Source organism: Trichogramma pretiosum, unplaced genomic scaffold, assembly GCF_000599845.2.
Source record: "Trichogramma pretiosum strain Unisexual culture from Peru unplaced genomic scaffold, Tpre_2.0 scaffold28, whole genome shotgun sequence".
NCBI classification, from domain to species: domain Eukaryota; kingdom Metazoa; phylum Arthropoda; class Insecta; order Hymenoptera; family Trichogrammatidae; genus Trichogramma; species Trichogramma pretiosum.
The window spans coordinates 469,915-492,487 of NW_019641710.1; the positions used below are offsets into that span (position 1 = coordinate 469,915).

The following is a 22,573-nucleotide window of genomic DNA, read 5'->3' on the forward strand; positions in this document are numbered from 1 at the left end:
GTTTAAAAATATGTAGGTCAACATTGAAATTTCCGAGAAAAATGCATTTGAAAGATGCATTTTAACATGGGATTGTATGGTCAGCTACCTATCTTTACTCATAAGTTTTTTAATAAACGAAAGATTTTGATGAAAGTTATATTTTCTGAAAGGTGAATCCAGAACCTTTACAATGGAATCGCGAAATATATAGGTCAACGTTGATTTTAGAGAAATATAACACGTTGAAAGTTAGATTTTCGAACGTAACCCTAACAAGACTCAACGCGTGTGAGCGCGCGAAATTCAAATTCATATAAAAATTCAAAATTAAATACAAATAAAAAATGTCCATAACGACTAAGATATAATAATTAAGACAAATCAAAAACAAATAATTATGGCAAAATATAAAAAAATGTAAACTCTGTGACATTAATACATAATCCGGTATATATTTACATATAAAACGTTTGCTCGGTCTACGTGACTATAGGCGCGTTGCACATGCGCTTTACATTGCGTACGAGACCATGCGTGAGCTGACCGAGCAGTTAATGTACGAAAACTTGCACCGAAAGCTCCTTAAGAATAGAATCATTAACGTAGTTGAAAAATAGATTCGCGATTTCGAGCTTAACTATACTAAAATGTCCTTTAATTCCTACAAATCCCCAAAAAAATTTGACAACATCATGTTCAACGTATTTTTCGACGAGAAAACCAATGGGGACCTTTGATTTGACCTTGAACATAACCTCTAAGCTACAGCGAACCAAAATTGATTTTTTGTACGGTGACCCCCATTTTTTATTGCAGATTTGAAAAGAGCGGAAAATTTTAAGTTCGAAAACATCTTTTGTTTTTTTAAAGGTCATTTCATTCTATTCCTTATATAAGATTATTCTAGGTTATATAAAGGTCTTTTTGCGAACAACATCGCCCTTAAATGACCACGAACACATAATTCCATAACCTTCATTCTTCTCGGTCGCACGTCACTCTCACACATTCACCGTTACAGCTCGCATAATTTACGTAAATCGATGCTCAGTGACATCGTCACAATATATGTCAGCAAAAATTTTTGAATCGAAGAGGCGTCCCGCATTCAGAAATTTTGTCTGTTAGAACGATATAGCAACGAAACAATTAACTTCTGGGAGCCAAGGCTTCTTCAAATGTTGTAAAAAAACTGTTCTACCAGAATTTGCATTTGAAAAAAAATAATGTGCTTTGTGACTCAAAATGCCACAATAGCACAACTTGTCTAAATAAGTAATTAATTATAAATAATATGTATTAACCAATGCCTCAAGGCTCCTGTAAAAAGATTTCATAAAACCTTTATACATTTTTTTTTACTTGGGCTAGTACTTATCTTTAAATTAGTTTTATGCTAATAAATTGATAATTGATAATAAATTCACGACTTATTATTCATTCATGGTTTACAATATATCAATTCAAGAAAATTCCTACAGCCGTACAGAAATAATTAGTATTTATGTCGATAATATCACGACCGACCGACGTCTCCGAGGGGGCTACGCAAAAATGCCTAAAATCGGTTAGGCATTACTTATTCCGCCTAAAAATTTTCAGTCATTTCAGGTTTTGCCTAAATTGTTTAGGAATTTCCTATAATTTGAACGGCATTTCGGTTATGTCCTAAAATCGTTGGCATTTCTGCTTTTGCCTAAAATCGGGTTTTGCCTGTAACATATATAAACAAACTGTATTGGTTGGCATCAAATGTCTAAACGACAATAATTTGCGATGAAAACTTTCTAAACGCTTCAACAAAAGTCAATACGACAATAATCGTCACACAAATTGAAAATTAATTATATGTAAGCAACAACGCAGGCCTGTTACCGTCCTACTAGTGAGTTGGCTCGTTAATATGGTAGGATAGCGCCATCTTCTAGTCCCACTTTAGAATACTGGATTCAAATTAACCGTCTATACTGGGACAAGTAAAAACTAATATAAATAATTAAGATTTTGTCCAAAAAGTATTCAATTCATATAACTAAGAGCTATATAATGATGTCAAACTAATAATTTTATATACTTCTCATAAGGATTTTATCGTTAATTCGATAAAATTTTCATCGCAAATTTGCATGTAAAAGTAGGGTTTTGGTCGTTTCGCAATGCCACATCGTTGGTCAATCGTAAGAACTTTTTTATTTAATTAGTAACCCATGAATTTCAGTTAATATTCATTCCTAATTATTAAAGAGAGTATGATTGATCTTTTAGTATTTAAGTTAATACCTAATTACATTATATTTTTTTATAATAATGATTTATTCATCTTTGTCCCACTACTAGGTAACTTTTTTGCTTTGTCCCACTACTACCCGTTTTACCTTAGTCAAGTCTGTGAGTTAGACTGGCTGTTGTTGCTTATGCTCTTATGTTGCCTCGTGTGTATACGTAAACACAGTCATATACGCGTGTGCGAGAGCGAGAGAGTAAGAGATACGCGCAGCAAGTCTCAGCAGCAGCAAATAGAAAACAGTCATCGAGTTCGAAGTAGCCAGCGCGGCAGCCAATAGCGCAAACCGACGCTGTATAAGGCACTTATACTACCAAAGTTGCGCTCGCTCAGACGGACGGATGCTCGTTTTTCACAGGTTTACCCCTCATGCCCAACGCCGATAAAGATGTTTCAAATAAAAAAAAAGACATGAAATTGCTAAATGAATCATATACGTATACTGAAAATCATATGATGATTTCATTATTGAAACTTACTTGAGAAAAACCACGTATTTAATTTAAAGTCAAACATTAAAATTATAGTGACCAGCAATTAATTATATTAAGGGTAATTTTACACGACACTTTTATTGAAAATTAGTAATTTAATGCTGATTTTGTTTTTGCATTTATTGTAAAAAAAATTCCGAAAATCCAATCATACTTAAATGTATCCTCTAGCACTAGATGATAAGTACCTTTATCTGTAAATCTGCGAATGGCAAAGTAAAAATAATAATATAAATGAAAGCTTTTCAAATAATAAGTGATAATTGAATTGATCTACGTGAAAGATAAAAACTTCCTTGTGTTTTGCATTAGTTTTAATATAAATATTTTCAACAATATGCATCAAAGTTATGCTTGTTTAATTGTTGTACCAGTTTCAATGTATATTTTATATTTAGAAACTCGTAGCATATAAAAGACTTTATTTATAACTCAATTTATTGAGATGAAGTTGACAAACTTTTGACATCATCCAAATCATCCTGATTACTTATAATAACGTACATATTTTAATGAGCATGCAATATAAAAACTATAATATAATAAAAATGGCATTATACGTTGATGTCCTATCGGGCGCATGCACATTGCATTTGCACATTCTCTGGATAATGAAGTGAACGTATGTATATCTATAAAACTATGTATCTGTCTGTTCCTATGCTGCATATCGACACATCAGAGATGCGGAGAATTCAATTTTCCGCGCGACGACGACGACGCGCGACGATTTAAAGGCGTGCGCGCGCGAGCTGAAAAAGTCACGCTCGCAGTACCCACACCCTTGCGTGCCAGGCTTCTGCCGGCTGCTCGATACTCCGTATACGCCGTGGCAAAAGAGCAAAACGACGAGAAGAAAAAAAAGTGCGCAAGGGACAAGTATAAGTTGGCCCCTATACAGATATACATTTTATATGTGCTCGGATGTGTTTGTTCGAAGTGAAGGAAAAACAAGGGGACGTGCGTTTCTTCCTTTCAGACTCGCATGCGAGAGTGTGTATATATATTATACATTTCCTCTTTCCTTTCCTCTTCTTGCATGTTGCACGAAAAAAAATATATATATAAATAGGAATGTTGTCGGGTAGTGTGTGCGCGCGCGAGACGCAAACCGATAAAAAGTAATGTATTCATTCCGAACTCCTCCTCCGCTGCTTGCAAGCTCCACGTATACGCACATACACGGGTAGCGCCCAGTCTATGCACGCACGCCGCTACTGCTGGCTCGTCTTTTTTCGATCGACATTTTCGCTTCTTTTATACCATCCGGAAATATTCTTCCGAGCAATAGTGGGCGTGCATGGGCACGTGTACATACGTATATATCTAATGTGTACACGAAGGGGCAGGCGCGCAAAAAAGCTTGACTGACAATAAAACGTTATTATATTATCAACGTGAAAGTGTCGCTCGTGTATATACGTTATTTGCTGGATTATTGTGATTCCGGCAGGATTTAGTATTTATATTAAAAAGGGTGTTTTTAGGCTCTAGACGCTAGTGTCCTCTCTGAAAAAATCTGAAAAAATTTGAGGTTATGTATTTTGACGCAAAAAATAAGTGGAAAAAAAGTTCAGCCTTTGTATTGCATCGTAGCGCTGTATATAAATTTTCAATGATTTTATCTGAAGGTCTGAAGAATTCAAAAAATCTGAAAAAATTCAAGGTTGTTTGGATTGTTAAAAGGTCCCTTCATGAATTTTTCAGATTTTTTAATTACTTCGGGGCTTCAGAATAAATATAAATAAAAAATAGATGTTTATAAATGTTAATAGAAGTTGTCTCTCGGCAGCAAGTCAGAGCACATCGACTCTCGTCCTCGCGCTCGCGTCGACGAGCTCTCGAGAGTTTTGACCTAGGGCAACTTCTCAATACTGAACTTAGTCAGATTACAAATACTCGCCTCATCATTTTATCACCTTTTCCCCACTTTTCTACTTTGGAGCTTCTGACTCAGCCACCAGGTGGCGTAGCGCCACGAAAAAATTGTACCCGCAAAAATGCGACGTATTTATATACGTATGATTACGTTTTATTTTGTATCCTTGAAGATCGTGTTGGGACGAGAACATAACAAAAAAATTAACGACTAGAAATTTTATTTTTCAAAAAAAAAAATTAAAAAACTCAGTGTCACAGTATACTAATACGTGTTCTTCTATCAATAACATAAAAAAATTGACCTGTCTCTATAACTTTTTTAATTATTCTAAAAAGTTTTCATCCGACTGTAACGTCGAACCTTTATTGTCACAAATTTTGATCGTGCCAACAAACATTTGGGCATAATCAACAAAATATAAGTTATTTTTGACGAAAACCATTTCACATCATCACTTCAGGTGGTTTCGCCGGAATCAAGGAAAACTTTGTGTTTATTAAGTCAATACAATATCATAATGTTACTCGAGCCCGCTCGCTGTCAAACATTCTTCTCGACAAAAAGGTCTAAATATCATACAGAGAAAAAGCTTTTAGAGCCGCGGAAAAAAGCTCTCTTTCATCCTGTAAAACTCTATATCTCGGCAGTTTCGTCGCCGGCGAAAGTTTCGCGCTAGTGAGACGTATATGTAGCGGTGTTATGAATTTTTTATTGTCCGACATTGAGCCTTTCGCCGCGCATTTTGTCGGAGCCATCAATCCCGCGACGAAGAAGTTTTTGCTTTGCAAAACTTTTACCGAACTTCTGAGCAGAGGGCATAAAAGCACATTTTGCTTATATACTTAACGTTGCGAGCAGCTCATCTTGCGTATGCATACTCGTAATATACTTTGCTGGGAAAAAATAACAACTCTTCACTGGCCGTATTTTAGCTATTTATAGAACAGCTGGGCAATGAAAAATTTGTCATCGGTTTTTCAGCTTTTGCTACTATCCGCGCCCAAGATCACGACGCTAAAATGAAAGCTATAGACCGAGGAGGAGAGAGAATATCGCTAAATTATTCTCCGAGGATTAAATCGTTTTCGCGAATGCGTATAGGAAGAAGAGTAAACCCGTACGCTAACTGTCTGACCTGAAGCGATGTGGCACGACGCAAGCTGCCGAGATAATTCAGCGATAAATTCGTACGCTCCTACTGCTGCGCTCCTGTACTATTTGCAACGTCTGCTACTTTTACACGAAAATCGATCCATGGTTCTTGCTGATATTGCTGTGAGCAAATTTTTAATACGCGTTTGGAGTTACATTTTTTTCACTTGACCCGGCCTCCCAGGAAAGTTAGGGTTTTTTTAATCAACTCTGCTAATTTCAAGTTTCTAAGGGTAAAAGTACCGAGTGGAGACCATCATCCATGCTAGTGCTATAAAAAAGGGTGAGACACATTTTTGTGAAAGTTACTCGTAACATCAGCGATAAGAGCTTTCTTCAAGTTTTCTGTCGGAAAAGACAATGACTTTTAATGATTCTTTTTGAATTCTTGGCTTTAAATTATCTTGTAAGAATTTTTGAGTTAATGTTATGAAACAAGTTTATCTCTGATTGAAAATCTAATTGGTTAAGACAATATCATGTAGATACTTTTTTTGAAGTGAAACTACTGTAGGCGGGTTGTTGGGTATGAAAAGTTAACCCATTAAAACCTTGCGAGCGTGATAAATGTAGTTTTTGCCTCAGGTGCTTATATTATACTGTAGTAAGTAGCAATATAAGTAGCAATGATTGTATGTGATTGCTAATTTTTGAACCATCTGCACTAAGAAAAATATTTGGCCTGTTTAACTAAGACTTTATTGTATTTCAATGAAATTATTTGTTTGTGGGAAATCAATTGTTCGCGTAAGTGCATTAATTTTACAAAATGAACTTTCTTTTTTTTACTTTAAAAATATGATAGCTCTAGTTACTCTGTAGCACTCTAACCTAAAAATTGTAACTTTGCCACTTTTATTATTTACTATATTTACTATAAATAAGCTTTTTGAGACCCAAAAATAGTGTTTTAAATGATTAAAAAACCGATAAGGCAAAAAACCTGGGATTATTATCATTCCTTTTATAGATTTTTGCTTTTTTACGTATAGTACATCGATAATAAATAGTTGCACAATAATTTATATAGCCATAAATTGCAAAAATTTATATTTTTTTAACTTTCAAGACAAATAAAACTGAAGATATAGTGAAAAAATTCAAAACATTCCGGTATTTATTTTTACCGATCTTTTTTTTTTACATTTTTTTCCATCAGCCATCACAATACACAACAAATTTTCTATGAAGTTACGGGATAAATTATATCTACATCCTAATCAATGAAAATATCAAATTATATTCACATAAATTTATACCAGTCAAATACAATTAAATACAATTGAAATGAAAAAGTTAGAAAAGTATATTTAAAACGTAAAAAAGCGATGCATGCCGTTGTCTTACATATCGTAATCTTTTTTTGTCACCAAGTACTAGGTTACTTTGGCCCTTACCAACAGCCTCCCAATTTTTCTCCAGCATAATTGTAAAAGACTCGAGTTCACGCGCTGCAGTTCAGAATGAATTTTGGTCCAAACGTTTTGCTCGTGTTTCGCAGCTCACAGACGAAAGATTAACGAGCTTCGTTTTTTACTCCGTGACTCAACTGTATTGCGCTTGGCAACTTAGATAAGATTATACCACTATATACTATGTACGATTTTCTTCTTGTTTGCAAACAAGTTTTCATATACGTATAAATGGTAGAACTTCTCACTGTAAACTCGCCCGTCGTCTCGTAAATGAAGTCTCATTTCAAACTTGCCCGATGTAGTTGGGAAAATATTTTATTCCAGTAAGGAAAGTATATATTACAAGCTGAGAAAATTAGTAAAGAACAGAAAATCTAATCGATTTTCCGACAGCTTTATGATATAAATTTTTTTAAATTGTTATCTCACATTACAATTTTTTTTTCAGATAATCTTTTATTTAAAATTTATTGTGCCTAAATTTGCTACTAGATGAACTTCTTTATATCAATAAGTTATATTTATATTCTATATCATATTCTTTGCTAAAAAATCGAAATAAGTGAAGTATTATGCAGCTGTTGCAACAATAGAGACGGAAAATTTTACTTTGCGATTGAATTATAATATAACCACCTTTATTATGCTTATTCAATTGAGATAGTTGGAGAAATTCGCCTTGAAGAAGATGAAATAAGTTCTGAGCTGGCTATAATTCTAATAGTCTACATTTTGTTTTACTTCATAAATTAGTCAAGTTAATGAAGGATTTTTCAATTCAACAGTTGCATGAAACAAAGTAGCTATTCAATGATACATTTTGAATTAAATTAATTAGTAATTTTAAAACTAAAACAGAGCCCGCCATTGTAGTTTGTACAAAAAATGGGCGTAACAGTGAAGCAAAAAAATTTAGAGGCTACTGGTCATCTATTGCTGCTCAGGCAAAAAAATTAGATCAAACTGTGAGCTCAAGTGCATGAAAGAAGTAATGAAGTTTTCTTATCTCTCACTCTTTCTTCGTCCTCTGGGGTGACGAATGATCAAGACTATGAAAAGGATGCATGCACGTAGGCGAATGAAAAATATCTAAAGAGCTAAATTAAGTGTAGAGCAGCTTTCTTCGCCTTTCTCATCCTAAAAAGCAACTCGTGATTATTAAAATGGGGGGTTTGAACAAACAAGCACTCTGATATAATTAGCGTAGACGTCACGGGACGCAGCGGCTGTATATGCAATTTCGCGAATAAAAGGTAACAGAATGCGAAATTGCATATTCATGAAGAAACAAAACTCGACGCAAACGTTGTCCAGCAGAAAAGTGTGAAAAATATAAGGGGGCCAAAGTATTTTACAGGAGAACGCGACGCGTCGCGTGTACATCGTCCGCGCAGCTGTGTATAATGCATAGCGAGTGCGCGCGAGAATCCAGCGCCTCGCTGCAGGTCCAGGTATCAGCGCACTAAACATAACAGTTCCGGGCGTTCAGAGCTATAGGTATACAGAGCGCAGCAGAGCGAGCACGAGGACGGTATCTTTTGTATATAGTATATGCGCAGGAGGTCTTGTCGCTGCTAGTGCTGCACAAGACAAGAAACGAGCTAGTCCGCAGAGAGATAGAAACGACACGAGGAAGTATAAAGCGAGATAGAGCGTGCCTGGCAGCGTCCCGGGAGGTACACACTACTGCCTCTACCCCCGTGTGCCCCTCTGCTCCATCCTCTCTCTCTCTCTCTCTCCTTCTCTCTCAACTCTCGGATTCTATTATCCAGCGCGCACACATATACACAGCCTCTCTTTCTATACTCTTCCTCCACATTCGCAAATGTATATTCGCGCTTCGTGGCGCAAAGTAGGGCGGTGCCTCTTTCTCGCACGCGACATTTCCATTTACTACTATGGCATAGGAACCAAGCTCGACTCCCACGGTAAATACGCACAACGATGCAGCGCAAACGAAAAAAAGAAGGAAAAATATTCGCAGCGCCTTATTAAGCGTCTTTTATTTTTATTCATTTCCAGTCATACGTATTATATAGGCGAGCTTGCGAGTCAGACTGGCGCTGATCGACCAACCAAATGTATACAGTCAGGAGTCCAAGAAGGACATTTCCCAGCGGCGACGGCGACGACTGCGACTGCGACTACGAAGGAGCAGAAGAACGTCGAGGGATCCGAGCAAGCCATCGCGATGAGTTAGGGAGATTAAAATGAGACCGGAGAGCTTACTACCACTGCTGCCGCTGCTGTGCCTAGCGGAACGCCCGGAGGAAGAAGGAACAAAGAAAATTAATTGGTCTTGCGCGATGGCAGAAAAGGAGACGGTGTGGAGAGTCGAGACGAATGCAGAATAAGAACTGCTGCCTCGCCCCCCGTACTTCGGCTCGACGCTTATACCTCCCGAGCCGGCTAGAATGCCAATTGTAAGTAGCTGCCACAAGCTCTCTCTCTCTCTCTCTCTTTCTCTCTCTCTCCCTGGATGGATGAAAATTGTTGCGCGCCAGCCGGGGAAAACGCTTCCCGATTGAAACGGATTACAAAAAAACGAAAAAATTCGCAGTGCGCCGAACGTATATCTATTATAGCGACCGAGGCGCAATCGCAGAATAAAGGTAAAACGAAGCCGCCGCCGCGACGAGGCTTATACGTGCCGCGACTATTATTTCAGATTCGCATCCATCGGGGACTCGGAGCTCTGCGCTCAAAGCTTATTATAATATAATAAAAATTGAAAAATTTATATACATAAAAGCCTTTGCGCATGATGAATTTGCCGATAAGACGAGAACATGTCGTAAAGTAATTATGTAGCTGCCGATGGTAGATGTATAGTACGAGCTGCTTCTGCTGCTGCACAGTCGCGCCTCCGCAACAATAAACACAACATATAAAGTAGATTCACACAAAAGGTAAAAAACATATCGGATGCTGGGTGAAACGAGGTCGCTGAATGGATTTATACGGTCGTGTGCGCGTACATAGCCGGAGCTCGCGCGCATATATTGAGAAGAGAAAAAGGGGAAAATCTTGCCTCGCATAGGTGTGTGCGAGCATATACCGCGCTATATAGGATAGACGAGGGGCGCGCACACATTTACTAGCTGGCACGACGCGACGGGAATCGTGTGCTGCTGCGGCCTGTATGTGACAGTGGAATAGTTTTATCCTGAAATGGCCGCGATGCATCTACATAAAAGTGACAGTGAAAACTGCGCCGAGCGCCATATTCGCACACAATCGCGCCCGACGTACCTATGCGATATGTATAAAGGGCAAGTAGTAGACGAGTTCCGAAGCGATATCAGTTGGAGACACTCGCGTGCGGAGCAGCGGCTAGGATTCGCACAGATACACACCCTCGCACTCGCATGCCATATAAGGGAAGCACGACGAGAAAACTATATACGACGCGAAAGAGACTCGCTGCAGCTATGCACACCCACACGTAGAAGCGCGACGGAAACTTTGCCGCATGTGCACATGGAGAGAGTTATAGAAACGCTGCTGCTGCTTATATATATAGATATGCATTCACGTATGTGTGTATGCGCGTGTGTGTATATAGATCGACGTACAGCGCTCCAGGGTGCAGAAACGCCGGTGCAATATCGCGCGCGCTGCACATAGCGATATTGCATCTCTCTCTCTCTCTCACTCTCTTCTGCACGAGCTACACACAAGACGATTACATCCTATGTGATGAAAAGAAAATGCGACGAGCGGAGCTTCGAATTATTATTGCATGTGCACAGGAGGCAGGCGAGACGTGCCGCGAAACTATATAATGCTACATACATGCGTCGAGGCTACGTACCCGACATATTTTCAGTTTCATTAGTTCTCAGGCATCCCGACGTCCTCCTCTTCGGATAATATCGGTGTACGCGCCGTATATCGATATGCGCCAGAGCAAACTGTTGATGTTTCAGAATTTCCACGACGATGATGACTATGCGTCGAGGAAAAAGAATTCATTTCGTTCGGAAAAGAGAGAGAGAGAGAGAGCTGACGGTTAAAAAAAACGAGTTGAAACAAAAAGTAAACGGAGAGAAGTTTTAAAATGAAACTTGAAACAGATAATCAAAGTAAAGTTTGAAGTGTACTTTTCAAGTCGGTATTTCTCCTTTTTATACGATTTCTCCGAAAAACCATCGACGCTACTATTTGAATATGCTCCTGCATTCGAATTCGAGAATAGCTTTACGATAAAATTCGTTTTCAACTTCAATAATTACACTCGATTGAACAATAAAACAAGTCTAATTGAACGCGATGCTAGCTGCAATCTCGTCTATCGCATAAATTTTGAGAGAGATAAAAAGAGAGAAAAAACGAAGATTTATTTTCTCCCCCCTCCTTCTTTTCGCGCTTCGCGTGTACCGTTATACCTATATGTTAACGAATCGTGGTTCATCAAATTGATTCATTGCAAATCTATTTCGCTCCGGTGCCGTCGACACCCCATCTCAAGCAAAATACACGATATACATAGAATTTCCTCGCACGCGCAGCAGCGTTAGTAAAAAGAATTTCTAAAGATTTCATTGTTCAACCCTCGGCGGCAAGCTATTCGAGTTATTTTTTATGTAACGATGAGCAAGTATATATATGCGCGCGCAATGAAGGAAAAAAGAAAATTCTCGTAACAAGTAGTCTCTGTGTATTATACGCGGGTAGCGCAGTCGTGTATACATATAAATGATATCAGCGTAGCAAAGAAACTTTTCCCTTTTCCTCGTAATTTTCTTCTTCTCCCGAGTGCGTTGTTTGTTAATACAAAAAGAAAGAGGCAAAAGAAAAGCATGTGCAAGCATGCGGCTATTCCTAAATTTCAATGTACCCACGCGGTATGTACCACACAGTCTCGCTATAAGCTGAAAGTATTATAATGGAGTGAGAGCGCGGTTATTTTGCCTAGAATATATGTATACACACACATGTACAAAATGGACGTTGGGCCACTACGAGTTTCTAAATGGTCGCTTTTATGAACTTCATTTTTGCGCCCAGAATCCGAGATATTTTCTCTTCGCGCGCACCCCCTTTATATAAGCAAGCGCCGCGCGGCAGTCTTCAAAATATTAGAAAAGTTTTTAAAATGTCTTGCGCACTTTGATCCTCCTTTTTATTATTATTCTTCGAACGTACATTGTTTGGTCATGAGATTGCGGCGTGATGTATGGTGAAAAGCGTAAGTCTTGTATATACCTAGACGATGGAAGAGTGAACAGGACTGCCGTGTGGGGGGTTGTAAACAAGTTGGCTCGCCGAAGAAATATTGCTTTTGAGGAAAAATATCTGTCGATTCGGGCAACTTTTGTTGGCCCTCGAGCACTAATCTCGCAGATAGCCGCAGGAGAAAAGCCAGAAGTAGCAAGTTTACTCACGATGAAATATGAGGCATCGTTAGATTAAATTATACTTGATAAGCAGCATAAGAATCCTATCTGTCGCAAGCTCACGCCCATGATGCAAAGTTTGCCACGAAATCCAAGAGAGTCGCGGCTCTGTGAAGGTCAGTATACCACAGGAAGTGTGATATCCAGCGATCCAGCGTGAAACATTACACGCGAAGGATAAAAAAACGAACGGAGGGCAGTTTGACAATAGGCCCTTTTGTGCGAATCTACATTGGATATATTACATTGACAATATGCTTGAATCATAAAGCGAGCGTGGAAAATCAATCCTGTTATGTAACGATAAGATACTTATTTACACTGGAATTGATTCGATGAAATTCCCCATTCATTATCGAGGTTTATGTAAAGCAGATGCGCTCGAAAGCTCGAAACTCCATGCTTCGGCATAAAATCAGCATCGAGTTCTCGCGAGCGCGTATGTACGAGCTTTCGCGCTAAAAGCCGCGCCCCATTGCGTCGAGATAAAAAGAAATTTCTCCATATTTTTTCACGATACGTGTCATACGTGATATTTTGGCTGTACCATCAACGCATTGCCGGTGCACGCAGTATACATGCAAAGCTCGAGCCTCGTACAGCCTGGATTTTAACTCCTCTCAGCCCTTCCGCGTCGCGTCGCGAAGCTTTTTCGTCGTGGCTGACGATGACGACCACTTATACTCGTTGTCGCGTACACGTACTCTCGGGCGCGCGCGCCTGCACTTGCCTTATATACTCGAGTCGCGACTACTATGACGACGAAAAAGAATCTCGTAAAAGGAGTATAGCTTAAAAGTACGGCTCATGTATACCCAAAGCCCATATGGTGTGCGGCACATATTTACGTCTAGACTAGTCGCGTACGCGACGACGGCCTTGCTTGCAGTAGGCGATTACCATGCGAAAGTGTATATGTAGCATAGGTGTTGCAGGGAGTCGTGCCCGTAACAGCTAAAAATGAAAAAAAAAAAAAATAAGAAGCAGAAAGAGAAGATGAAGAAGAGAATCTTTTATGCGTGTGCACGTGGAGCTGAAATTGCAGCCTCGAATCGATAAAAGTAAATGTTCGACACTTGAAAAGAAGTACAAGTCGCGCGATATCGGCCGCGATCGATTCTCGCGACATGCCATCGACGCCGTGGCGATTATAACTCATCGAGCTCTCGCCTCTACAATATATACACCACCGACGTAATAAACATACGCGATCTTATAATGCATGCAAACAATGCAATTTTACGCGGGGAATTCCCGGGCTAACAAACGCCCGGAGAATATGACACAGAGAAAGGGAGAGAGAGTGGTGTGTCTCAGCCGAGACGAATGGAATGAAGCTCGCGCGTACGTCGCGTATATACTGCAACAGCAGCAGCGGCAGGCAGAAAAATAATAGAAAGCGCATGCATTCGACGAAACAGCGCGGCATATTGCGATGTTGTTTAAAATACTTATATGTATGTATATTGTATACGTATATGCGCATGCAGGAGCAAGTTAATGCATGCCTTAGCTGCGCCGTTCGTATATGCGTACATGCGTGCCGCGTAATACGCTCTCCTTCCGCGCGTACGCAGCGCAGCGTACGTCTGACAGTAATAAGCGCATCTCTACCTGGATATGTACTACTGCCGTCGTGCGATACATATATATATATATAAATGCACGCATTCGCCTTGCGAATATTTGAAATTTTCATGCGGCGCGCAGTTACTTACGTTTCTTTCGTTCAAAGAATATGTACAAAAAATAAATGCTCGCTCGAGCTTGCACGGCGAATTTGCATTCGCCGCTCTCTGCCTTTTTTAACGAACGGAGAGCTCGGAAGAAAAGAAGAAAAATCTTTTCTTTTCCTCCAGCCAAAACAGCAGACGTCGTATTGCATTACATATTCGAATGTTCTCGGGAGTTTTTCGGTGGAATTGAGATTTCCAAGAGTTCTCTAGCATAATAATGAATAGCGGCAAAATATCATTTCAAGCTCACGCACGCACCCACACGTAGACTCGTTCGTTTCTCGCTTGTTTCCCTCTTGTATGGGTCAATGTATGCGGAGAAAACTTAGCGCGCGCGTGCATTACACGCGTGCAGGCACGCAGCGAAGCGTCTCTATATGCACAGCTCCTTTCGGAACTTGCTTAGCATAATTTTTGCGCTTTCCGGGCACGTTATAGAGGTCAAACGACCTTGGGTAAAAAAAAACTGCGCCACGTACACTGTACGAACGTGTGTAGATTGGCCCGATCGAGGCTGTAAATAGGGACTGCGATAGAAGAAGTAGGTACGCAGCAGCAGCAGCAGCCGAAGCGAATGGAGCTGCTAGAGACGCGAGTTAAAACGCGCAAAGCTCTTAACCGAAGGCCCGAAAAAGCTCGACTATATATATTATCGTGCGAACGCGCGTGTAGTATACATGTATAGTCGAGTGAGTAAAGCGATGGTTGGTGGTGAGTAAAGACCGGAGGTGGTTTTAAAATCCCTCACCGGCAGCGCTCCTGATGAATATTCGCTGCTGCACGTGTAGCATTACGAATGCTAATGGTAGAACGACTCGCTCTCTCTCTCTCTCTCTCTCTCTGTCTACGTATATGTATACGCGTGTATACCGGGCCTGGTACACATCTATATGGGCTGAAGCGCAGCGTAGCGGCAGCAGTTTATACGTCAGCTAATGGCTCGAAGAATTTTTACCACCAGCAGCTAGCGTAGCCACCCGCACGACGATTATGCTCTTTACTGCCTCGTCGTGGGCACCTCTTTGCGAGCAGCAGCGCGACGTGCGGCTAAATGTCGATTTTTTCATTCGGGCCCGCGGTTTTGTCCTCTTGTACTCGTGCACACCCTTGCAAGCGCGCGAGGATTACTTATTACACGCGCGACAATATATACTCACCGGAATCTTCGACTTGTCGCTCCGTCGTTGCTCGCAGCTGCCTTGCCTCTGCCTCGCTAGCAGTATATACTGCCTCGCTCGCACGCACGCAGGGGGGTGGTGGCTTTATGGACTATGTTGGAAGCTTTATGGAGCTGTTAAAAGCTGCTTTTGAACAACCTGTGCCAAGGGAAAATATGTCGAATGCGGAAAAGATTTGTTACGGGCTTTACACTTTTTATTATTCACTTGTCGTGTCGTTCTGTTTCGAATGACTTTGTTGTGCGCATCGTGCAAAGACTCTGCTGCAAGCTCGACAAATTGATTACTCGAACCTGTTTCAATTGTCATATTCAGTGAAATTATAAGAGCAAACTTGTAATTCATAAAATTATTAAGTCAATTTATTAAACAGAGCTTTTGACAAAAGGATTATAAAAAATTTCACCTCATTGTATGGTATTTTCAGTATGTATTCGTGAACTTTTATATACACAAATTTATTAATTTCATAATAATTAGTTAACTTATGAATATATATTACAAATATACAAAATGCTTTATTTACACTCACATTATCGCTCGTATAATTAACTTTAACTTCTTAAAATTTAATTTTGTTTTCTTACATAATTCCTTTTATTTACGATGAAAATAGCAAACTTTATTTTTATATATTTATATAATTTTGCTAATAATGTTTTACCAGATAGGGAAGAGAGAAAAATCTTTTTTTTTTCTTTACGTATTTCGTTGCGACAAATGACACACACGCACAAATTTTCAGGTTGTCATTGCGCCATACATGACCGCATGAACGCTCATCAGGATCCTTCTACAATGACACACTTTTCTCTCACGTATGCACTTTTATTTTTTGTTACTATACTACAAAGCTATCGACGAATGTTCAAGGAATGAAGACAATTATGAGGACGTGGCGTAAAAATTGCTGCGGATTTCATTTTGACAAAGCTACTTCGATGATGCGAAATGGTGGGCGGCCAAAAACGATACAGGCCTGTTGATTTTTTTCTGTAACATAATTTGAGAAATCGAATTATTCCACTGTTTACTCGCCAAAACAAAACATAATTTAGCATTCTTATCGTATTTATTTTATTGGTTTATTTGTGGAAAGATTAAATTTGCATGATAAAAACTCACCGTTTTATGTATACTACTTAAAGTTGACGATTCTAAAATTGATCCGTCTGTCAATTCGTAATTTGTTTTTGTTGATTTAAGATCAATAGTGCTGAAACAAAGAAAATGAAATTTTTAAAATAACTGAATTTCCATATTATATTTATGTATGTTTATCGTAAAGCTAATAATAGAAAAGTTGAATCTTAAAAAGAGCAATTCGATTTGTAAAGCTTTAAATGTGGTTTAAATCTCATCCTGCATAAAAAAAATATATTAGCTACCGAAAGTAATTGGGATTTCGATCAGCTCATAAAATAGCTTTTACAGCAAAGAAAAAGCTTGACATTCCTCATTAATATTTCTCTCAGAGCAAATATATTTTCTCGAGGCGAATGTGGAAAAATAAGAAAAGGCAAAAATGTATACAATTTTAAAGAAAAAATTCATAACCCAACAACATCGCTAGTACATATACATCGTACCCCCTGGTTGAAAGTACGAGTATACTGTAAGATTATAGTATAAAGTCAAAAGAGAGAGAGAGAGAGAGAGAGAGATGGAAACAAGTCCAACGCGATGAAGAACCCCTCGAATAGCGTAGCACACTGTTCGTTCTCTTGAGAGGGTCCAAGGGTAAAAGAAGGAGAGTGAAATAAAGATGAGTTTCCGAACAGGGTGCTGTGAGCGCGACCCCCTCGACCTTTTTCAAGGGCCGATAGATGTAAGAGAAAAGCGAAAAATACTCTACAAAAAAAATACATAAAGCCTGTATACGCTTGACGGATGCTGCCGAGATTTTTTTTCTACTTCGGTTTCGCTTTTATATATATAATAATAATATATACAAGCGCTGGGGCTAGGTCGGGCTGCGCGCCATCATCATTTCATGGGTTATTAGGGTTTTGTGCACTACCGTACCTAAAGGAACAAGGGAGTCTGGTCTAGCCAGGCCGAACAATCGCGAATAATGGGATTTAGTGTGACTTATTACGTGTACTTAAGTATAATATACATGCCGAGAGGAGAGAGGGGGAGAATAGTGCAATGTTGCGCTGACCCCCTGTATATTATTGTGCAGATGATACGCGACGAGATTGTTACGCGTGCACACGTATGCGCAATTTTTGCAAGCAGTGCACAAACCCGAACAACAAGCCCCGACTATACGGTAACGCGCAAAATCGAAATTATGTCATTTTTCTTTTGTTATTCGAATTCGTTTATGCAGTGGCATGTGCGATGTCTTTTTACTTTTTTTATGCGAGCAAAACACAATTGATAACGTTGAAAAGAAAACATATACACGCGGATGATTCATCTGGACGAATATGAGCAATTTGATTGATATATACACTGTACACGGCCGACGCGCACCCGACGAGCAGGCCGGCGAATTTATGTTTGCTTTTTATGGCTTAAGGAAATATTTTTTACGAGATGCTAAACTTGAATTGTTCACGGCGATTACTTTAGCGCCAGTACTCGAAACGAAAAACTTTTATCGACCGTGCAGGGGTTGCTCCGAGATGAAAAAATTATTTCAACACTTTCGTTTGATTTATTTATTTATAAAAAGGAATGAAAAAAAAGCTATATGAAGTCAAAACAAAAGTCATCCCTCGACGCAAAAGCTCATGCGCGTCAGCGAGCGTAATATATAAGTATCAAGGCAGTGACACTTTATATGAATTTACAAGGCAATTTCTCAGGAGCAAAGTATTATGAGCTTATAATGCAGGACTTTAGTTCCAAGTTCCTTCCACGTGTAAGGCGCAGCGCTGCGCTGCCGAGGTAGTTTTAAATGATGATTTATCGGAGTAGGCACACTTTTCTCGTTCTAGCTCTGTCTCTCTCTCTCTCTCTCTTTCTCTCTTGGCGCAAAATATAAATACTCGCAAGTTCTTGCTACGTATAACTACTTGGTGTAACATCCTCTTTCCTTTAACCATCACACCTACCCTATCCGCTTAGCCTATATATATGCACGACGACGACGACGGCGGCGGCGGTGGCAGCATCGTAAAGCCACCAGTTTGTTTCCCGACACTTTTTATCCCCCCGCGATCCCCTCATAAGCGAATATAAATCAAAAATCATCAGCTCGCGTGCTCTCGCGCAGCCAACAAAGGAATATCGCATACGCAGGCGTTTTATATTCACACCGCGAGCCATTATTAGAACTTAAACGTATATTACGTGCGTGTAACCCTTACCCCCTCAAAAATCAGAGAGAAAGAAAGAGAGGGAGAAAAAAAAGTCGGGCAGTGAGCGATTTTTAAAAGCTACTCCAGGCCAGTGTTTCGAGTAGTCGCTAAAGGGCTTCGTATCGTCATATTATTACTTTTGCAACCACTACAAAGCACTCGGCGCGCTGTTCTCTGCTGGCCTCCCTCTACATAAATATATAGTCGAGCAGGAGTTAATATCGTGGTATGTGCTTTCTCTCTCTCTCGCTATGCTCTTGAGTTCCTGCATGCGCCCTTATTTATTGGGTCGATATTGAAAAAAAAGAGCAGGGATGAAAAAAAAAGTAAAAATTGTCGCCGAGCGCCCATATAGCTATACACACAAGCTGCGCGCAGGATACGATAATTTATTACACGTAACAGTACGCGCCGTGCTGCTATGTAGCGACTCAATATAGTTTGCGAGTTGCGATACTTGTCCGCATGTGTGTGTGTGTGTGTTGTATATAGAGTAGCGCAGCACACAACGTACACAAGCGCGCAACGTATGGGATATAAAAAAAAGGGAAAAAAATGACGAAGTGCGGCATAAAAAAATTTCCGAAATGAGTCAACGCGCGCATGTGTTATAGGTGCGTATCGTCTCTCTCTATACAGCATCCAAAGGACAAGCCGTGTGTGCTTCGCTGACAGTAACTACTGTAGCGTATTTATATTGCGCTGCAAGATCCAACAGCGTAAAAGTCGCCGATGTATATAGCGCAGCGATAGCTACACATACAAGTATTACGACAACGTTTTATTACCGCCGCAGTTCAAACTTCAGACGCGTATTTATATGATTAGACTTTTGAACTTTGATATTTGCTCGCGTCTAGGTAATATATATATCAGCTGATCGAGCTGTGTAGCGTAACCGCTGCTGCGCGTGTACTGTATCATCTCCGCAGCGAGTTACTCTTTATATCGGAGGCGAGTATATACGTATACGATATTATTTCTCATTTCATTTCTACCTCATTTTTCAGAAGTACGTATTTCTGTCTATAAATCATTACAGCATCGACAGACTAATCATGCCGCCTGCATTCTCCTTACACAAACGTATGTATATGTGCGCGGTGTCGAGCTGCACTTTTGCAAATAAAGAAAAAATAAAAGTAATACCGAGTGCTGGCAGAGAGCAAAAGAGAGAGAGTGAGATGAGAAAGAGAGATAAAGAAGAGGCAGAGAAAACGAAATTTGCCTGTATACGCATTACCGAGAGCCATCAATCATTCGTCTCATTACGAATTCCCATCATTTCATACATGACAGGACTCGCCGAGGCGAGAAAAAAACGCGAAGCGAGAGAATTTCATATACACGTATATGAACGTGCGTGAGTGTGAGCGTCTGCGTATATGCATCTATATATATGCGTTTGCGCATCGGTTCAATTTCACAATTTCGCCAGAAATATGCATACTATACGTACTCGCGTATATATAAGCAAGAGCGTCCAATACATTTGGCGTATCTTTCGCAATAATGACCAAAATGCAGTCGCGCGCTAATGCTCGCGCGCACAGCCACGCACATAGTAGTATATACGTACGTATAATACGTAATATATATAGTTTCTCGATTATACGGAGCTACCTACGGTGCTACTGCTGCTACTGATGGCTTGGCTTCCGTACTCTATGAGCGCAGCCTCGCACAGCACAATGAACTATAAATTGCATACAGTATCAGAACAACGCGCAGAGTTTATAAATCTATGCTTGAATAATCAAGCGCCGGTGGTTTTGTTTACACGTGCGCTGCGCCAGCCTCCGTGTACCAGTGCTTGGTCCGTTGCCCGTAGATGTACAAAAGCTCTCTCTCTCGCACCCTTTGCATTAGTTCCCGCCCGTAATGACCGTTTACTTCGCGCGCGCGGCATTTGCAGCAGCTATCGCTCGAGTATATGCGTCCTAAATTATGTTATATGAAAAAATTGACGAGGATGCGTTATGATTTGAATTTTTCAATCATATAATGATCGTGCATCGAGCTAAAAATTATTTAGTAACCATCTTTCTGGACTGGAATCTTTGCAAATTTCCATTTTCGTTTTAATTAGTATGCATATGTCTTCACAGTGGCTTACGTTGAATATCATGAGCCCGTTTCATCTCTTTTCACTTTTAATGAAATATCTCATGCCCGTGGTCCATGCGAGCCGCATATACAGAACGGTAAAGTACGAGGGAGCGCGGATAGAACCAAATATTAACGCATGGAAACTTTTGCAATATAAGTCATACATGAATATGAATGTATCGGGTAAGTACAAACGAATAAAACTTTTCGCGTTTTTAAATTGTTTATTAACTATGCAACAGGAAAAATTGACTCGATTTTGAGTTTATTTTAAGGAAATAGCTCTTAAGCTCTCTTACTTCTTTATTTGATTATTTCACATCAAAGTGTCTTTTGTAGCTTAAAATACCCAATGTTAATTATTACTTTCGACGCATGATTGAGGTTTTTCCTATTCACCTCGTGAATCCATTTGCGCGTATTCCATGAAATACACATCTAATCCAATGTTGCAAGCGTCTCTTTTTGCCTCTATCCACGTGACTGACTTATCCTTTATATTTTATTCGCAGAAGGCTCTCGTCGCTAACAATGCACTGCATGTATGTATCGTATACATTTGTAGCTTCTTATCTCTTGGCGCGTCCACATAAGAAATATCCAATTCGAGTCATATGCGTCACGCCGTTCCTCTTTTTGCTAGCTTCTCCATACTCTTATCTTGGAAATAAGCCTACGTAACGCGAGTTTTTTGTGTTAACACAATGCAGCGCGCGCGGATCCGGCTCTCTTTATGCCCGGGATAAGAGTACACGCGATGCGAACACATAATTTCGCGACCTACATTTTTAGCTCGTCGCTAGGAAAAGAGAAAGGAAAGCACGGGAATAAAAAAACACAAATATAATCTGGGCGCGTTCTGATTATATACCGATATCCGAGAGACGCGAGCGGGCAAAGAAAAAATGTAATAATTTCTCCCGGTATAGCGCAACAAGGGCACGTATACCTATTAGACGATTTTATATTGAAAAAATTTTGCCGATAAAAAAGTTTATATTTTACACAGGGTATAACTTGAATGTATGTGGGTCTCTCTCTCTCTCGACATGCACGCACACGTAGACACGCGCACGCTCTTCTTACACATATATAGAGAGATCCAAGCTTTAGATATCTAGATACAAAACTCTCTTTCAAACCAAGCCAGAATCGAGCGCCCCACGAGCTTTTGTCGCTCTCTCTCTCTCTCTCTCTCTCTCTCTTGCTCACTCGCTCCTCCATTTGGAGCTTTTGAGAACGAGAAATTCGGATTCGCCTAGTCGTCGTCGACGGCGTACGTGTCTCGTGTATATAAGAGTGTGAAGCGGCGAGAATCTCGATCAGTTTGTGCATGCTGCCATGTATACCTATACATTTACGTCTGCGTCGCCTATATACGTAGAAACTAAAACCACGAATATATATACATAGTGCGGTGCATATCCCACATACACGAGCACAAATACAGAGAGCAATGGCCAGCCTAGCTACCGCTGTAAATCGAAAAAAGGAAATTCATGTCTTAGCCCGAGGTTCGCCCGCACATATAAAGCTTACTTGTTTACGTGTATAAGTTGGGCTGATTGTGACTTTTTCAAGTCTCTTTGGCCTGCAAGAATGTATGCGAAGAATATGTATAACCGCAGGGA

General features: G+C 39.8%; 1 protein-coding gene across 1 annotated transcript in view; it reads right to left on the reverse strand.

Annotated features, from left to right (window-relative positions):
• Positions 1-16,647: 16,647 nt before the first annotated feature.
• LOC106658474 (toll-like receptor 6) overlaps positions 16,648-22,573 on the reverse strand; it is a 55,364-nt gene continuing 49,438 nt past the window's right edge. Inside the window, exon 2 of the mRNA XM_023463186.1 lies at positions 16,648-16,738. The gene's annotated coding sequence lies outside the window, so the exon portion shown is untranslated. The remainder of the gene's footprint in view (positions 16,739-22,573) is intronic.